At 35.1% G+C, this 18,415-nt stretch overlaps 1 long non-coding RNA gene across 1 annotated transcript in view; it reads left to right on the forward strand.

Annotated features, from left to right (window-relative positions):
* LOC146545760 (uncharacterized) overlaps window positions 1–18,000 on the forward strand; it is an 85,269-nt gene extending 67,269 nt beyond the window's left edge. Inside the window, exons 3-4 of the long non-coding RNA XR_014880977.1 lie at window positions 6,956–7,035; window positions 12,908–18,000. This is a non-coding gene — a long non-coding RNA (uncharacterized LOC146545760). The remainder of the gene's footprint in view (window positions 1–6,955; window positions 7,036–12,907) is intronic.
* Window positions 18,001–18,415: the final 415 nt, after the last annotated feature.

Here is an 18,415-nt window from a genome sequence, read left to right on the forward strand (position 1 = left end):
AAACATGCTCTTTTTTTCCACACTAGTGCTGGAGCACTGGTAAAGGTTGCCCAGAGGTTGTGAAACCACCCTCCTTGGAGACATTTAAAAAACATGGCCCTGGGCAACCTGCTCTTGATGTCCCAGCTTGAGTAGGAAGCTGGATAAGATGACCTCCAGAAGTCCTTTCCCACTTCAGCCATTGTGTAAATTTTGTGGAAGTGAATTTCCAAATATAGACAACATTTAAAGCACCATACATTTAAATTTTACTTAGGACTGTGTCACCACTTAGCTGTTTGAATGTTTCAAACACAATCATGAGTATTTCTATTTCCTATCTCTCACATAAGAATTTGCTATTTTTTCTGTGATTCTATGATATCAGAACCTATAGCATAATGTGGTAATATGCTGAACCAATTGTGACTTCAATGTGCCTTGCAAAACTGGTTTATTTTTTAATCAAATGCAGATCATCCAGACCACAGATTTACATATAATTATTTTAATATGACACAACACACCCACAGACAAAGTAACAGAATGTGATTGGATAGTGTTAACTAGACAGCAGATTGTTACTTTTAGGTGTTATTAAAAGAACTGAGGAAGCAGTTGGCAGACTTATCGTATCATCTGTCTGCATGTCTGTTTCTTCTTTTCTCCTTCTGTTTAACAAAAGTATCAGTAGAGTCTAGCATAGTAGTCATTGGAAGTAGTGTCTTCTGCCTAACAAAAGTACTTTTCTGTCATTATACAAATTTGCATTCCCTATCTGACTTCACCTCAAGTTTTCATCCTATCTCTATAGTCAGTAGAATAAATTAAAGTATAATCTCAACAGATCTCAAAATTTGCAGTCTACAGCTATTAATATCTATTCTAACTCACTCTTCGGAAGTTTCTAATCTGTAAGAGAGAAAAAAGTTTCCGTGTCCACATATTCAAGAAGTTCGGAATTCAAAGTTTCTTGTAATCTTTTGGAAGAGCTACACTGAGAAAATGTTGATGGTGTACTTTCCACAATCTAACCTGTGCTCAGTAAAAAGCACAAAATAGAGATGATATAGTGGCAAGAATTCTCTCTTCCTGGATATCTCTGTATCTCAACTTAAATCCATGTCCATGAGGAAATGAAGTGGATGTAAGACAAGGTTAGATTAATTCAGACGCAAATTTGATTTACACTTATAAGGCTTAATTTTTGAGTGGTTGATCTTATCTCTGGTTAAAAATGTCCATTGCAAAAGCTTTGACCTATAAGGGTTTACATTCTAAATAAATATAAAAGTCAGAACATCCTGTTCTTGAATAAGATTTTCATGGCATTCCTTTGGAGGAGGATTCCAGTCTCAGAAAATTGATGTATCAGTTGTTTTAACCTCACTTTATAGGATGAGCATGTATTGATAGTAGAGATCCAGGGAAAAAAAAAAATAAAAAAAAAAATATATATATATATATATATATATAGACTGATCAGTGGAAAACATCTATGATAAGGCTCACTAAAAATCCTTTTTTTTCTTCCCCCGTTGAATTTCAGGGAAAAATTTCATAACCATTACAAAACATAGAAATTTGCTTTATTTTCTTTTTCCTTTGATTTTGTTTTTTTTCCTTAGCCTTCTATTGCTGCTCCATATAGTATATTTTAGAAAGAATAAAAATATATAACATTTTCTGAAAGATAACAAGAATCCTTAGCACGCTTAAGCAAAATTCTTGTTACAGAGATACCGAGGTTAACCAATAATTTGAATGAAAATAAGATACCAGCTACTGGGGAGAGTAGGAAATATGAAAACTGCTCAAAGGAGGCAGAGAATGAATCTATATTTTGAACAAGAAATGAGTAAAGTATATGCTCATATCTGTAAACTACCCTGTTCAAAGACTATTGAAAACTTCTCTTTCTTTCTTTAAACCTGTCCAGCTCATCTCCACAGGACATGATTTAATACTAGTATATATGTTTTCTCCACTCCCATCCCTGTGGGCTGAAACATCACCCTATGCATGCAGAGACAGAAATGCATTTTCTTTTTTGGACAGTTACACCACATATGTTATCAATAGCGCAAAGAATGTGCATCAGTGATAGAATATTTAAATTCACCAAATTTATGGAATAATGAAGACAGTATGTCCATCCAAGGGAATAATTACTTCATGGGGCCTGCGCATCTCAAATTGGTTGATTCCTTGGACTTTAAATTGGCCACTGTTCCTGTTATTTAAAGCCAGCAAACGGTAGCGTTGTCATAAAGACTGCCCGCCAGAAAAGGGCATTTTCAAAGTCACACAGCGTGAACATTTCCTTGTCAAGACCCATTACAAGAAAAAGTAAGTGGCATTTCAGTGAAATAGTCCTCTTGTCAATCTATCTATCTGTCTATCTATCTATCTATCCATCTATCTATCTATCTAATTTATTTTATTTTGTAACTAGCTTGGGTTGAAATACCTCTACCAACTCTGAGAACATAGGGACATCACTTCACTACAGGAATGCAGAATTATATTTGGAAAGGCAGACTGAAATATAACAATTCTTACTTTTTCTCTTATTTTAAATTGTTACTTTAAAAATTAAGTAGAGAGATTGTGCATATATCACATTTCATTAGATTAAACATACTTTATGATGTGACATAATGTGATGTGACCTCATCAAACCAGATGAAAATATCATTTATGACGCATTTAAAGAAGGGGAAAAGAAAGACTATATAATTCACTATTATTTCAAAAATATTCATTAAATTCATACAGGTTCTGTTATAGTATGTATGGCAATTTCTTACAGTTCTGGGGACAGAAAGAGTTGTAACAAGCTATTACAAGACTTCCATGTAGAAAACAAATGTTTCACTTTTTATGAAACAATTTCTAATCAGTTCTTAGACATTTTATGGGATATTGCATTGTTTTTTATTTGTGTAACTCAAAGAAATACTTTCTAAGCTAATAATCAGTGCTTATTTTGAGAAGGCTACTGACAGACCAAAAAAAAAAAATTCCAAATACAAATTCCTGATTGAAGTTTAAGCGGCAGCATCAACTCCTATATAAGTTCTTTTCCATATTATGGAAGTACAGAGTCAGGATAGCAACTTTTCTTCCAGACTTGGATGACAGTTTTACAATACTGTAACTGACTCCTTACTGGCAATTACTAATATATTGGCCTTTTAATATTTGGGCCACTGAGAAATTTAAAATAGTAGTAGCTGTCCTTGCAATTGTCTAAAGACAAGGACTTCAGTTCTTTGTATTTCTGAAGGTAGCTTAATGAAAACACAGAGCTTTTGCCAAGATTAACTGTAATAGAACAGAGACTAAAAAGTTCCCAGTTATTCTATCTACTGACGAGATACGATCATGGTCCTTCAGCAGCTCTCTTTAGGAAATAATCTGAAAGAAGGACACAATCTATCCCTATGCTTCTACTGGACCGCATCTTTCTACACAAATAGTTAAAAGCAGGCAAGCTCCTCAGTAAAACTATGTCATTCAGATCTAGCATGAAAGGCTTACAAATTTTTAGCGAGATTCTTTGGAGCTCTTTATGGTTTACTGTAAGCAAATTATAATATATTAATGCCAACACTGACAAAAAAAGACTTGAGCAGAAGTTGATTCATATTCTTCTCCTTCGGTTCAAATATAGGACCTTGTGTTCGCCTGCACCATCTGTGCAGATTTATTTTCGAAACACAATGGTTCAGGGCTTATATATGTGGAGAAATATATATATGATGATGAGGTGGGAAACTAAGGCAACATCCAGAGGACTTCAGAAATTCTTTGTATATCATGAAACATTTCCCTAAGTGGGAAAATCATGAACAGCTGATTACACAGAATGCATATCCAAAGAGCTATTACTGTGTGATTAGGACTGAAAGATAACATCTGACTATCTGCACTCTGTGCTTCTGATGCCCTGATTGTGAAGAAATGTTATCCTGTAAGATGGTAATACCAATACTAGTAACAGGCGATCAACTTTGTACTGTTTGTACATCCTCAGGACTGAGGTTTATTGGACCTTCTCTACTTAAGATGTTCTTGCATTCAGCTATGGATTAATGAAAATAAACAGTAAATTTTTCTGTCATATGAAAGGTACATAAAAAAAAAATATTAAGTAATAAAGTCACATACGAACCATATATAGAATTAAGGTAAATAGCTGATTTGATAAATGTGACTGAAAAATTATTAATAAGGTCATTTTATGATAGCAAACCCTAGAATGAGTTAAAACCTAGGAAACAGTGATGTGCAAAGTACATTTATTTACCCTGATAGTGGTAAACTCTTGTAACTACTGACCCATGCAGAGCATAAATATTATTTTACTATAGGCCACAGGTAACTGCTTCTAAAATACAGCATTTCTTTAAGGTGAACCTGACAGAATTTGACATGCATAAAAAATACACATACAGTATGTATGTAGCATACTTCATTGTGACATTCACACAGACAGTCTGGGTTTGGCAACAATTTGGTTTTGTGCGCTTCTTTTGACATTTAAGGAAAAGCTTAGAATGTTTCTGAAAGGAAATGGCATTGCTTGCCAGATACAAATATATATCTTCACAAAGGCCATCTTCAGGTGAAAATGCCTGCAGAATTGTTGTTGGAGGTGACATGTTCCACCTGAGAGATTGTGAGGAAAAACAGTTTGAATACCACCTGAGAAAAATATAGTTAAATCTAACTGAGAATGCTTCAACTCTAGGATCAAGACCTTAAGCTGCTATAAATCATTTTAAGTTCCCTTGACTCAGTTTTATCATTTTCCATTCACTTTATTTAAGCTATTTATTTATCAGAATATTATACCTTCTGCTTTGTATCTAAAGGCTCTGATGATTTTTTATGTTATTATGGGAATTTTCTGCTATGGGAATTAGTGTTCAAATCTACATTCATAAAATATATAACTGGGAGATAAGCGCTCACAAAAATGTGGTTTATTCCAACTATGTAATTCTATCCTCAAGTTGAGGTGAGGCATGGATGATTTGTTTTCTTTTTCCATATTATTCTTATCTCTAGTAATACAGTACTATGCACAGCCTTCTGAAAATGGACTTTCAGGAACTATTTTGTGCTTTCATAAACGTTAATACGTTTCCTAAATTTTCAAAGCTGTGTAATATATATGCCTGATCAGGCTCTCAAGGATTTAAATTACTCATCATTCATTCAGCCAGTTCTACAAGAATCAGTATGTCTCAGTGTGCATATACATTGCCCCCACCCTTACAGTACAAACACAAATATATATAAATTGGGTTCAAATGGCAAGGCTTTCATGTGTGTGACGGCTGAGGGAGTAGGAGGGGAAGGGAAGGTATTAAGGCATTCACATGCATTTGCTTCTTGTTTCTGGAAGGAGGATAGTTGGCCTTTACACTTTTTTTAATTTCTGTCCTTAAAGGTAGTATAAAAATGTTCCTCATATGCTCCTCATATATATATTTACATATTTATATATGAGAAACTAGATAAGTATATACCATTTTTTGATATTCTACACAAAACAAACAAAATATATTTTAGTTTATTTTCCTTTTTTTTAACCTATAATGATAAGTGGATTTTTATACACTATTTGTCATTTTACTCAGTCTATGACAACAAAAGCAATGACCCTAACTAGGCTTTCTTCTATCCTCTTTCTGAGGTTGAGAAACCCTTTCCCAGAGGCATGAAATATAAGATAGTTGAGTACTTCCAGTTCTTTCATGTAGTGTACAGTCTGTCAAGAGCTTCTCTTTCCCTGGAGACATCATCAAGTATTTCCTCAAGTTCTCTGCCACTCCAGTGAGTAGCACGCCTTCTTGATACAACTAAGGGTTTGCAATATTTTTTAAGTCCATGATGAGTTTTTTTTTTATTTTTTAATTTTTTTTCCTCTTTTAAGATGCATCACACATAATTTCTCAAGTTCTTTTATGGTTAAAACTTAGGGTTTCTTTGTTTTGTTTTGTTTTGTTTACATTTCTCTTCATCACCTGTGACTATTGTTGGTATGCTAACTGATAACACATTCATTTATTTGTCTGTAACCAGCTTTATATTAACCAAAGCAGCTAAATCCAGGGCAGCCTCTTGACATTCTAGGTTTCTCAGGTGACCCCCAGTATATATTCACAAGTAAATGATGCTTCAGGAAAGTGAAAGAGTTAATAATAATGGTCGGACAAAGTTGTAATTTTTTTTCAAGAAGTGCCAGTTCCCTAACTGGGGGATCTATTCCCTAGTTGGGTTATCAATCTGTAGAGATATGTGTAAAGTTCTTATATTTAACTTATTTCAGCGTTCTCTTTACCAAATTTACAAGTACAATTTCTGCATGGAGTAGCATACTCTTAAAATTTCTGCAGGATAGCTAGAGGATTCATTGGAACCTGAGTAAGCTTGAGTTAAAAGACAACTATATAAATAGAAATATTTGAGAGGGCTTCCTGCCATCAAGAAAATTTCCTGTGATAGTTGATTTGTACCATTAATTTTAAATGTAGCGTGAAGTTGTGTTTAAGTCTTTTCTGTTTGTCCTCCTGATTTCTTTGCTTAGGCTCTAAAGAGCCAGTTCCCTATTCACATCTGTGAGTTGATTTTTTGTGTTCAGTCATTACTTGGAGCCAAGAAGATCAAGAGAGCTTTGCTGAATTTTGATCAGCACTGTGCAATTGAATTTTTTTTTTCACTGAGCAGCAGGAACATCAACTAAGAAGACTTTTTCAACTGCCGTGGCTTCATTCTTCATCTGTTCATCTATAAGATGATACAATTTTGCAACTGACTGGGTTTCTCCACTAGATGCAAGACTTGAGTTAGAACTGAAAGATATTTCAAGAAGGGATGTGTAATCAGAGGTATGCTTTTCTCTTCAGCTAATTATATTCAATTGTGTGAGTAAATAAAATTCTTTATCCATGTTTCACTCCAGAATCAAGGAGTCAGTGCCCAACTTACTCTATGTGGGAATTTGGTTACCTACTTTTGGGTGATGTGTTCTTCAACATTTGGGTAAGTAAAGGCATGAGAATACGTCTGGTAGAAAAACTATACAAATTTTAGATCAGAAACAGAGGTATTATTTACGTGATCTCATACATGTGAGTCAGATAAAAACAAATTTGATAAATTTGTGGTAAATATTTTGGATAATAGATTTGTATTCTAAAAGTTTGTGTCCACTGCATCTGCAATTATTGCAGCTAGGTGAGTGGAACAACACCTAGAGTCATAAACATATACTAACTGACATACGTAAGTATGACATATCTATCCAGTAGTAGCTACAGTTGTTGACAGCATGAAAATATATGTATGGGATGATATGAAATGATGGGAAATACTACTTTACTATTGTACATTTGCAAAATCAGAATAACTATAGTGATAATAAAAAATATTATGGCACAATTTAAACTTATGAATCTGAGAACAGTAGGACTCCAAGCCTCTACTTCCTGGCTACCTCCTTCTCTACAAATTATCTGATCTTATGGGAGGTTAGCCTTCTTGATGGAGTCCTCCAGAATATGATGGCCTCATATGCTGGCACAACTGGGCACTTGAAACTCCTTTTCCAATCCTACCAATTTTTTAGATAGGAGAAACCCCAGTACAGATCCCACTAGTACTTTAAGCACAACAGCTATGCTCTGGACTGCTGCTTGAAAGCAAAACGAAGAACAATTCTAGGGACAAAAAAGGAAGTTTTCCCCAGTTCATTCTTTTAACAGCAGAACAGAAATAAATACAACTCCATCAAAGGAAATTAGAAAGTCAGAAATGAAAAAAAAAAAAAAAAAGAGTATAGCAGATTATAGTAAAACAAGAGATTAATCATTTGTTATATTGTATTGTTCACTGAATTTCATACATTTAAAATCTTAATCTTTCCAGAACCATCATTTCACTCAGTATTTATATTCTGGCAAATATTATAAATTAGGTATGTTAACTCTACTTTTCTATGTCAATAGAACAATATTGACAATAATGTCAGAGAATAAAAATTGTTAAAAATGTAAAAATGTATGTGAAACTGATGTGATATTTTTATTCTTTGCTGAGTTTATGGGATTCTCTTTTTTCCTTATTTGCTTAGTGAGTTGGTATGTGCAACATCTTCAGGCTACAAAACACATGTTTTTATTTATTTTGAGGCATGCTATATTAAAAATGTGCAATTTAAGATACACCAAACAAGGAAGAACACAAACAATTATTTCAGTTCAATTAATGTTTAGTATGTTTTCCTGTGTTTACATAATAAATTCTACCACCTCATGTATTTACAAGGAAAAAAAAAAAGAGGGATTAAGAGACATTTTGCTTCAAATTTTTTTCTGTTACTATAAAAGAGAAACAGGTTTTACAATGATATTTAAGACTTCTACCAAAGCTTTAGAGCCAGATTAAATTTTATATGTATTGCAAAAATTCCAAATTAAACTGTGAACTCATTCTGAATATATATTGAGTTGTTCACCATTTTCACTCATTTATCACAGTGAAAAAGAAAAAGAACTTTTTACTTTTTTCATTCAGGTGCTATTTTGCTTGGTTTTATTTTGAGATATCTGGTACATGCTAACTGTATAAAACACTTACATGATGTCCAAGGTAAAGATCATATAAAACATGTATGTGTGTGGAACTACTGCCTCCACCAGACTCTTGTATGTGAAACAAGATGATGTATCTTCAGTGAAAACAGTAGTGAGGACAGAAATGTTAAGACCACGACTGAAGTTAACTAACTGTTTACAACAGATGTCTTTATAAAGATTAAGTAATTCATCTTCTTTCAGGAAGTGTGAAAGTTAAATTAAACCTCCATTTGCTTTGTTATACTGGAGTATACTGCAGGCATGTGTAGACCTTCATATTGAGAAATGTCTGTAAAAGACTTGTTATTTTACAGTCAGATCTTTATGTGCTTTATCTCTCCTCCATTTGATTTTTTTTCCTACTCAATTACATTTTGAAGTATCTACTCTTAAGAATATTCCAATCAAAGGCCCTAACCTATTTTCTGGAGTCTTTTTACCATCTTTCAGAAATATATTTTCAAGGCATTATCATTAGAAAAGCAGAAATTTTGCATTCTCACATGGTTCATTAAATAGCTAACACTCTATTTTTATGTATGAAGCACAATGTTTTTAAAATAACATAATTGTCTAGCCCAGAAAAAATTTATTCAGAATAATAGCTGTAATGTATGATTTTACAGATGCAGTGCATGTTATAATGATATTTCTGCAAATAAAAGTATAGCTCAGTTATAGATATTTAATTTTCTAACATAGACAAATAAGAGATCCCATGTAATTCTACTTATCTTTAAATGCAGGGCCTTAGCAGAGGAACTGCCACAGATAGCCAGGCCCAATATAATGTCATCTTCACTCTGTTTAATGGGCATTCCCATATATTTTTTTACATTTTTGTCTGGCTTTAGATGGACATTTAATGTAGAACAGTGCTCTTTCTTGTCAGGAGATACTCATTAATTTTAAAGGAAGTATTAAAACTCACTTTGAAAAAATTAAATGCTTTTTGATGATATTCTCAGATCTGTAGATCTGTGAATTATGCCCACTATGCAATACAAGTTAAAGGCAAGCATGAATGCCAATGTGAGATGTATTTGACAATGTCCTCTTAAATTTTAATGTACACTTTTTCACATTAGTATCTGAAGGGTGCAGAGATGTGTAGTCAGTCTTAGCCTCACCTAAACCATACTGCTCTGTACTCAAGATCTCTTAGTGTTCATCAGTAGTGACAAGAGTTATAGATTGAATATTCATGGGATTCCCTTTACTTTAGTACTCTTTATCATTCTTATCTTCCTATAATCTTTTCTCCCTCATGCTATATTTTGAAGTACCGGATCCCTTAGCATATGTTATCCCTTGTTCTTTAAACACTAAATGTAAATGTTATAAAACAATCATAGAATCATAGAATTGCTCAGGTTGAAAAAAACCTTAAAGATCATAGAGTCCAACTGCAACCTAACCATACAACCCTAACTCCAACAACCCTCCACTAAATCATGTTCCTGAGCACCACATCCAAATGATTTTTTAACACATCCAGGGATGGTGACTCAGCCACCTCACTAGGGAGCCTATTCCAGTGCTTAACAACCCTTTCAGTACAGAAGTTTTTCCTGATATCCAAACTAAACATACTCTGCACTACTTCAGGCTATTTCGCCTCGTCCTGTCACCTGTCACTAGTGAGAAGAGACCAACCTGGCTCTCGCTGTAAGCAACTTTTCAGGTACTGGAAGAGAGCAATGAGGTCTCCCCTCAGCCTCCTTTTCCCCAGACTAAACAGCCCCAGTTCCTTCAGTCTCCCCTAGTAGGGCATATTCTTCAAGTCCTTCACAAGCCTTGTAGTACTTCTGTGGACCTGCTCCAGCACCTCAATGTCCTTTTTATTGAGGTGCCCAAAACTTGAGTACTCAAGGTGAGGACTCACCAATGCCAAATACAGGGGAAGGGTTACTTCCCTAGTCCTGCTCACCACATCATTCATGATACAAACCAGGATGCCATTGGCCTTCTTGGCCACCTGGGCACACTGCTGGCTCATATTCAGCTGACTGTCCATCAGTACACCAAGGTCCCTTTCCATCAGGCAGCTTTGGCCACTCCTCCCCAAGTCTGTAGGGTTGCCTGGGATTGTTGTGACCAAAATGCAGGATCCCATTGATCCAGTTTGTACAGGTCCCTCTGTAGTGCCTTTTTCCTTTCAGGCAGATGAACACTCCCTCCCAACTTGGTGTTGTCTGCAAACTTACTGAGGATGTACCCAAACCTCTCATCAAAATTATTAATAATAATGTTAAAGAGAATGGTTTCTCCTGTCCTTAGCAGTTGCCAGATTGCAGATTTCCTATGAATAAAATATTTAAGTCCTGAAACAATACAAAAATAATCTCATTATTGAAGATTCAAACACCAGTCAGCAAGTATGCAGCAATCTTCTATCAGGATTAACTGCAGAACAGTCACTTAAAATGATCACGCTTTCAGTGCTGCTTACTGATTTAATTCAATTGCTATTACAAAGCAACTGGAACAAAAAACACTTCAGATTTTAATTTACTTGTTGCATAAATATATTTATCACAGAAGAAATTTCACAAACTGGATCTTTAGGGGTTCTAATCTAAACTATGTCTAATCATCCATTTGTCAGATGTAAGTCTGACTTCATTCTCGACTTTGATGTGAACAATCAAGTATCACATAACAAAAAAGTATCACTTGCAGAAGGAAGTTAATCTATCTTTTAGAATAATGCACAGAGTACAAACCAATATGAAGCAGAAAGATTTTCTGGGTTGTTTGGAAAGTAGGAACTCAGTTGTAGAGTGAAAGGAGTTTAGGAGACACCAAAAAAAAAAAAAAATTTGAGGAAATACCTTTAAGGGATCACTGAAGAAAAGCCACGAGTTTGATGACGTTTCCAGTGTACAGGATAAGGGCAGTTGGAGATAAATTAGAATTCAGTTTACTAGCAGAGTTTTAAAATTGTGAAGGGCATCTGAGCTGATGGCGAAAACCTGGAACAACTGTTTTCCCAGGCTTCCTAGTTAGAACAGGAAGCAAGAGAATGTATTATGTCCACAAAAAGCAGTGTCATTTGGAGATACTACAGTCTGATCATCTAGGAAAGTGTGGAAAGAATGTTAAATCTGAAGGAGAAAAACTGGGAAAAAAAAAAAAAAAAAAAACAACCAACCATCAACAACAACAAAAAAAACTTATATATTCCTAGGTACTTCCGTAACTTAGGATATAATATATATATATAAAATACATAAGTGTATATATATACATATATATATATATAAAATACATAAGTGTATATATATACATATATATATATATATTATAAGTGAAGTTCAGCTTGTGTGAGCTGGTGGCAAAACTTCCACTCAAGTTGTGGATGTTGTGTATGATTCAAGGCTATACAGCTTGTGCCTTCTGAACTATATATTTCTTTTTTACATCTTTCATAAGTGATAGCAGAATGTGGGTATATACAGATTCCATTTAGTTTACTTCTCAATAAATCAGGAACTATAGTGTCCTTATCACACCTTCACACTGACTTCCATACTTCTGGACCTTGAGGTGTACGTTAGGAATCACAGAATCATAGAATCCTTTGAGTTGGAAGGGATATTAAAGGTTGTCTAGTCCATCTCTCCTGAAATGAACAGGGACATCTGTAGCTAGATCAGGTTGCTCAGAGCCAGGTCCAGACTGACCTTGAATGTCTTCAGGAGGAAACTGGTCCCCATCTTGGAACCAGTGCTCTTCAGAGTTTTTACCAACAACATAGACAGCAGAACTGAGTGTACCCTCAGTAAGTTTGCTGATGAGTCTGTCCAGGCCTGGGACCCCCAGCACAAACTGCTGGGGTGCATCCAGAGGAGGCACATGAAAATTACCTAAGAGCTGGAGCACCTTTCCTATGAAGAAAAACAGAGGGATCTAGGCTTGTTTATCTTAAAAAAGAAAAGACTCCAAGGAGACCTCATTGCAGCTATCCAGTACACGAAGGAAACTTATTAGTAGGGAGGTAGACAAGGGAGAATGGCTTTAAAAGAGGGGAAATTCAACTTAGAGATTAAGTGGAGCACTAGAACAAATTGCTCACAGAAGTTGTGGATGTCCCATCCATGGTGGCGTTCAAGATCAAGGTTAAATGGGGCCCTGGAGAGCCTGGCAACCCTGCCCGTGGCAGAGGGTTAGAATGAGATGATCTTTAAGTTCCCTTACAATCTAAACCATTATATGATTCTATTATTCTATTATGGATCCTTATGATTTTATCTTGTTCTATCTCCCCTGCTCAGGGTGCCCAGGAGCTTGTCCAAGTGTCTTTTGAAGATCTCCAAGGAGGAGACTCCACAATACCTCTGCGCAGCCTGTACCAGTACTCCATCACCCACACAGTAAAAGAGTTCATGGATCATGAGAGTTTATTGATTCTATTCCGGGCTGCAAGGACACATTGCTAGCTCATGTTCAACTTGCCATCCACCAGTATTGGCAAGTTGTTTTTGACAGGTCTGTGCTCAATCCCTTCATCCCCCCCGCTTGGATTGAAAATGGGGGTTTCTACAACCAGCTGTTCTTCCCTTATCCATTGATGCAGTTATGCCATCATAGAAGGCCACTAGGTTGGTCAGGCAGGACTTGCACTTGGTGAAGCCATGCTCATCGTCTCCTGTCATCTCCCTGTCTTCCATGTGCCTTAGTACAGTTTTCAGGAGTATCTGTTCCATGCTTTTTCCCAGCAAAGGTGAGGCTGATAAATCAGTGGTTTCCTGGGACATCCTTTCTACTCTTCTAAAAAATGGGTGTGTCATTGCCTTTTCTTCCAATAACCAGGGACTTTACCTGGCTTTTCAAGCATCATCTAGAGTGGCTTGGAGACTACATCAACTGATTCTCTCAGAACTCTGGGATGTCTCTCATCAGGAAACATAGACTTATGTACATTCAGGTTCCTCAGGTGTCCGTGAACCTAATACTAACTTACAGTGAGAGAGACATTGCTTCCACAATCCGCACCTTCCAATCCATTCACTCAAAAGGTATGTAAAGAGCAGTTGCCAATGAAGTGTGAAGCAGAACATTCTGTAGCAGCACCATGAATCATAGAATCATAGAATCACCAAGGTTGGAAAAGACCTAAAACATCATCCAGTCCAACCGTTCACCTATTACCAATAGCTCCCACTAAACGATATCCTTCAACACAACACCCAGTCTTTCCTTGAACACCCCCAGGGTCGGTGACTCTACCACCTCCCAGGGCAGTCCATTCCAGTGCCTGACCACCCCTTCTGAAAAATAATACTTCCTGATGTCCAGCTTGAATCTCCCCTGCTGTAGCTGGAAACCATTCCCTCTGGTCCTATGAGACACCATAGAAAGTAGCGCTGACATAGGCATGGTCTTTTAAAGAGGTTTTCAGTTTATAAATCACACATAAAGAGCTACTAAGCTCACTTGAAACCTCTATGAGCTCCAGGCAGAGGTCTCTCCTTTTTTATAAACAGTACTGTGTTCTGCCCTGAAAACTGACAGCATCAAAAACAAATACAGAATTCAACCTGCATCCTGCTTCTGACAATATTTCTCACAAGTAATTATAGCTGTGGTTCAAAAATATTGTATTTTATTGTTGTTTGTCTTTGTTGGGTACAAGTGCATAGCAATTATCTGGTTTTCTATCTCTGTTTTACTGAAAGAGACAAGGTTTTTCCATCAGAATGGAAATACAAATATTATTTTTGAAAGCAACAAATGAAGACTTTGGGGATGAGAAATGAACTTTATCCACTAACATTTCAGTAATTCCATATATAGGATTGTGACCTTTTCATATTACAGTTTTTACACCATAATGTAAGACGTTTTCAAAAAGGAAATAATTTTAATCCTATTCATTTAAAATAAATATATGCCTTACTCTTTCTTTACACACCAAAATAAAGGCAGGAGTAGAAAAAACAAAAGTGGGGAATATATTAAACATCATCAAACCCACACATTTTTATCCTTACACACAAATATTCCTGTACTGTCTTACTAAGGAACTGTTTCTGACATGCTTCCAGTAACTAGGTTTACAGGAGCTGATTTTTATTCATTTTTAGTTAAAAACATATATATACATTCCATGAATCAAAGTGAATTAAGAGCAAATGACATGCAGGGGGAGAAGGTGGCTAAGATTTCTTATCAGCAGTCTAATCACAAAAATGACCCACAGGCAATTTGAATGCTGCCCACACAATTACTCATGGAGCCTCCTAAAAAAACGGGTATTGCTGTCAGTAAAATATCTTTCGTATCTAAATCTGGTGATTGTCACCTAAATAGGAAGTAGGGGGAGGAACGTAAAGAGCAAAGCACTACATTAAGTTGAGACTGTGTATCACAGTTTGGCCAGCTGTGCATTGTTATATGATACGTTTTACAGAAATAGCACAACTAACATAGGTATAGTTTCTGCCTGGTTTCTCTTTTTTGAAGTTAATACAGCTACTTCAGTAGAAGAGAGAAAATAATGAGCTGGGTAAGAGTGCTTTCTATCCTATGTCACGCTAAAGACACACTAAATACTGTGAGCTTCCAAGTAATGGGAGGATATTAGATCAAAAAACAACTGCCTCTATAGCCACCATGGCCAAAATCTGATCACGGTTTAAGCAATTTCTAAAGCATTATGTGAAGGATGAGTTTAGCATCTGAACTCAAACTATATTGATATTCCAGCAATGTTACGTATACAAAGGAAGTTTTACGCTAAATGTCATCTATCACACTTATAGACAGCCATGATCAGTTTTCAGCTTCTAGAAAGCAAACCATCATTAAGATTTTTTTTTTCACTGAACACTTTAACTTTATTAATACTTTATTAAATATTAATAAACTGCAAACATTATGACCAATTGATTACTCATGTTTAAGGAGGTAGATATAAAATAGCACCAACAGAAAGACATTACAAAATTTTAAATATATATATGTATATTATTTTCAGTCTTGCAAAATATGGCTCTACTTCTGGAACAAATTTTTAGTTACGTTTCAAAGAGAAATACAAATTTGACTATCACTTACAGCACTGTTTTTTGATGATCTGAAAATACTTTGCACTCATTTGGCAACTGCTCTGAAGTGACTGATTAACATAAGCGTTTGCACTGAAACAGAACAATGATAATGAATAGAATAATTTCATATATTTTAACAGTATATGGTTATGTATCCATATATGAAGTTTTGAAGTCTCTGTATTCAGCACGAACACTGGATTACGTGCCCGTTTTATACAAAATTTACTCTAAACAAAATATTCCAACCTGGCAGAAATATCTAAGGAAAAATAAGGAAGCTCTGGAAAAAGAGTAAGCTCTGGAGTATATATTTCTATATTAACATTATTGTATTCAGCCTTTTACTAGTTAATAATTTCCTTCAAAGGTGAGGTAGGTATTTTTATTATTTATTCCTCACCAAAATACCATTAAAAACACCATTACCCTTATGAAAAATGGCAAATCAGGGACAAGAGAAATCTTTTTTATTGTTGTTGTTTGCAGTTCTTAATCTGAAAAATATGAGATGTGTATTTGTCTCCATTGGCCAACTGAGAATTTCAACATGAAACAAAGTTTTATCTTTCCATCTCCAAATGTGTCCAGAATCTAGTTGTCTAATAATAAAAATCTTTAAGTGATCTACTTCTGCAGTCAATAGTATGTAGCATAGTAAAAATGCATAATTTATTTGCAGGGAAAATAAAAGAGCTTGATGTGTTGTCCCTCTTTTTTGAGTGAAAAAAAAAAAAAAAAATCAGTTGGTCCGAGGTAGTAAAATCATTGTCTATCATTGAAGTCAAGTGAAATTTCCTTTTAAATCGATGGCAAACTTCTGTAGATGCATATTGACTTGTTTAAGAAATAGAGCTCATCAATGCAGAGTATTTTCCAAAGGAAAAGATGCAGGCTTGGACAGTTTCTCCCAGAGATGTAATTAATGATGAGAGCTACTGTAATAATTGAAATGGAAAGGAGATGTGAGTGATGTACTGAAAAACAAAAAGGGAAAAAAAAAAAAAAAGGAAAAAAGTCTAATTTAGATGAATGAAGATTCATTTGGCTCATTTGCCAATTTTGAACACATTGAAGTTTCAATAAAAAGCAATTATGACCATTTGATTTTGAAATTCGATCTCTTTTACCCATCATTGCAAAGAGCTGTTTCCTGCTTTCTTAAGCAAATTACTGCTAAGAAAATAAGTTATTCTATAATATCAGATGGAGGGGAGATTTTCTAAGTCCATGTTTGCAGATAGTGCTGTGAGTGTGAAACCGCTCAAAATACTGCATGCACCAAACACTATATTGTTGGCACTGTATGAAAAAAAAATGAAAATCCTCAGTGTTATGGAGAAAGCCTCTGGGACCTCAGTTGTCAATTCTGCTAGAGAGATTGTCTGGCCTATAAATTCATCTCTCCTAGAACTGACATCCAAGGTCTCAGAGACTTTTTTCCTATCACTAAAGACCTTTTTTTTATGCAATTCCAGCAATACAGTGCATTCCATTCTTTACAATAAATGTTTGGCCATTCATGTTGCAGACAGACAGACATCCTGCTGACTGAAAATGTTACAAATCTGTAAGGAATGGACATATACAAACACTGTGTTGAACTAAGTTTTCAAAAACAAAAATCTACTACATAATTTCAAATGAGAAATATCATGTAAAAACAAATGAAACAATTGTACCAAAATTAAAAAGCAAGTGAAGTGTAAACTATTAAAAATATTTTATGCTTGTCTTGCTATGTGCATGTGTGCATGTCTACTGAGGACAAGCTGATAGAAATGGGCCACGAGTCTCATCTAGGTGTTACAGTGCAAAACCTTCTTCCCTGTACTGGAACAGCTCCATGCCTTCAGAAAATAACAGTCACAGATTAACCGTGTTGGAAAAATGTGCATTTTTATCAGAGACTTGGATCTGTCCATATTTACCATCTTAGTTTTTACTAGCAAAAACTGAAAGGACATTGAGGCAATTTTTATCTTTATTTCAGTTTTAAAGGAAAATAATAATTAACTATGTTTAAAGCAAGGCAGAAGTATGCTATTAGGTGTAACATAGAGATATGCTACTAATAGCTCAAGAATACTAATTTGCGCAACATATTTTATATATGCCAACAATATGAGCTCCAGATGCATCACGTCACACAGTATTTAAATAGTTTTGCAGGTGAATATCTTAAGTGCTTTTAATATATTGGGTTTGATATGAGTTGATTTAGATGACAAAATAAACATGAATATAAATGAAATTAGCAGTCACTTCAACCTTTTCCATTTATGGCAAGGTGGGGGGAGGAGGGGGAACAAAATAAAAAGGGGAAAAAAAAATAATGGAGGGGGAGGGAGAAAAAGAAATAGGAGGCATGGAAGAAAAAAAATTTTGACTTTGGTTATGATGCATCTGCCATAGCCACTATGAACAGCCCCAAGGACATGAATCTGTGCTCCACATCAAATCCCAGCTGATGACAGGGAACTTCACAGAGTCTAAAGCATCTGTGGTTATGTAGTCAGATGTGGAAGTATAACTCCAGCTGAGATTTCTAAAAACTGCTAAGAATTTTTATAACTATTTTTTATACATTTCCATCAGAAGTTTTTGAAGCTTAAGTGATTCAAATAATCAATATCAATATATTGTAGGATCAAAAAGGACTGAGGACAGACTTTCCTGATTCAGGTATTTTTTGTTCTGAGATTAGAGCTTTTGGGACATTTTTCAGAC

The sequence above is a fragment of the Meleagris gallopavo genome, chromosome 1 (assembly GCF_905368555.1).
Source record: "Meleagris gallopavo chromosome 1, MGAL_WU_HG_1.1, whole genome shotgun sequence".
Lineage (NCBI taxonomy): Eukaryota > Metazoa > Chordata > Aves > Galliformes > Phasianidae > Meleagris > Meleagris gallopavo.